We start from the raw sequence: 2,386 nt of genomic DNA on the forward strand, positions 1-2,386 counted from the left end.
TGGGACAGGGCCCAACTGCTTAACTTAGGAAGTGACATTAAATTCTTCTTGGAAGAAGTTGGCACAATGTTTTTGTTCTGTTTTAGATGTTACTTAATGGGATGTTAGAAGGGAAGTTGTGACTGATGCATCAAGAAATGACAGCTACCAAAATCACTTACGAAATTTCAAAGTAAATAGCTGAGGACAGCTTAGATGCTCAGTCACACAGGCTACAAAAGACTCAAGTGACTGCAAATGGAGGAGGGCTTTTGAGAATTTATTTGGACAGGGCTGTGCTGAGAGTCCCACCCTCACCCCACAATGGGCGGGGCCACTGGCATCGAACACCAAGCTGAGTGAGAAGGGCTTCTCCAGGCCTCCCAGGGAGCTTGCTGGCTGCTCCTGGCCAACAGCAGACTGGGCCTGACTCCCATCGGAGGAAGGCCAGCATCCTAGGGCAGCCAGTAGAGGGTTGGCAGAGGGCTGTGCCTGGGAGGTCACTGTGCTATCTTCCAACCACACTGTGTGAGTCTCAGATACCATATGTGGAATCCGCAGCAGGAAGGTCAGCTTCAGGTCATTTTAAAAGGGATTCTTCTGAAAAAGTCTCACTGAAGGGTTGACAGGACCCTGATGCTGAGAGTCTGTGTGGGGGGGACAGAAGGAAAACCAAGGTTGGGGTAGAATAAGCAGCTGGAGAAAATTCATTGCCAGTGTCAGGAAGCATGGCCAAACATTCCCAGTGAGGGCTCACAACAGTGTTCACGGAAGAGTCACTTTCAAATACCCACCAAGCCCAGCATGGGTGATGCCTTTCCACCAGAGGTCCAGTTCACTACATGCCTTCCTGCGGCCTCCACCCCTCTTTCCCCTTACCATGGCTAGCAAGTGGGCCATGGGAGGGTGACATGGGGGAGGAACAAAGCTCCTTGTCCGCACTTCTGCCCACAGGAGGCCCCTGGTGGGGAAGGGGACAACATTTTAATTACTGAATTAAGAGCAGGGTTTTTCTCTTAAAGTAACAGGATTTTCTATTACCTGAGAGAATAAACAAGTTACGGGACTGCTTGAGTTTCATTCTGTGGAAGAGGAAGAACTATCCTCATGGAATAGATTATTAAAGGGATAGCAGAAGACTAAAAATTCAGTTGCTTTTATGGACACACCCATGAGTCCCGTTAATTCCATGTGTTGGTTATGTATAGAGTTTACATTCTGCTTCTGGAGTAGTGAAATCATTTTATCAAAAAAAATTCTATTGATATTGCCCCAGGATGACAAATTTACAAAAACATGCTTGCCCTCTTTTTATTAGTTTATGTGGCTAAATCATAATTCCTTTCAAACCAATGGGAAAGTCTTAAGGAAGTAGAAGATGGAATAAACTAAAGGACAATGCTGGGCTGGGTGCTATGGCTCGCCCCTGTAATCCCAGCACTTTGGGAAGCTGAGGCCGGTGGATCACCTGAGGTCAGGAGTTCAAGATGAGCCTGGCCAACATGGTGAAACTCCATCTCTATTAAAAATACAAAATTAGCTGGGTGTGGTGGCAGGCACCTGTAATCCCAGCTACATGGGAGGCTGAGGCAGGAGAATCGCTTGAACTCAGGAGGCGGAGGTTGAAGTGAGCTGAGATCGCCCCATTGTACTCCAGCCTGGGTGACAGAGCGAGACTATGTCCCAAAACAAAAAACAAAAAACCCACAATAGACTGTTAAAGCAATTAGGAAGTAAATGTTACACCTAAGGGACTTGTATCTAGAATATTCAAGAAACTATTACATCTTGATAAGAAATGGACAAAAATTTGATTTAATAATGGCCAAGAATCTGAACAGACATTTCTACAATGTTATCTTTTTTCAAAGAAGATAAACAGGTAGCTGATAAAATCATGAAAAGATGCTCATTATCACTAGCTATCAGGAAAATGCAGATCAAATCCACAATGAGATATTATACCCACTAGAATGGCTGTAATAAAAAAGACATTAAAATTAGTGTTACTGAGGATGTGAAGAAACTGGAACCCTCATACATTGCTGGTTGGGAGGTAAAATGGTGCAGTTACTTTGGAAAACAGATTGGCACCATGACTCATCAATTCCACTCCTCGGTATGTATCCAAGAGAAATGAAAACACACATCCACACAAAAACTTGTACACACATGTTCACAGTAGCATTAATCATAATAGCCAAAAAGTGGACACCCAAATGTCCATTAACTGATGAATGGATAAACAAAATGTGGCATATCCAAACAATGGGATATTATGCAGCCTTAAAAAAAGAATCAAAACTGATCCATGCTACTCCACGGATAAACTCTGAAAACATTACACTAAGTGAAAGAAGTCAGTCACAAACAATCACACATTGTATGATTTCATTGATACGAAACC

General features: G+C 43.5%; 1 long non-coding RNA gene across 1 annotated transcript; it reads right to left on the reverse strand.

Moving 5' to 3' along the window:
- Positions 1–240: 240 nt before the first annotated feature.
- LOC105538532 lies at positions 241–1,172 on the reverse strand. Its single transcript, XR_001005921.1, has 2 exons — positions 774–1,172; positions 241–626 (listed from the first exon to the last, which is right to left on the reverse strand). It is a non-coding gene; the product is annotated as an uncharacterized LOC105538532 (long non-coding RNA).
- Between the last annotated feature and the right edge of the window lie 1,214 nt (positions 1,173–2,386).

This window comes from Mandrillus leucophaeus, unplaced genomic scaffold (genome assembly GCF_000951045.1).
Source record: "Mandrillus leucophaeus isolate KB7577 unplaced genomic scaffold, Mleu.le_1.0 Scaffold194, whole genome shotgun sequence".
In the NCBI taxonomy this organism is placed as follows: domain Eukaryota; kingdom Metazoa; phylum Chordata; class Mammalia; order Primates; family Cercopithecidae; genus Mandrillus; species Mandrillus leucophaeus.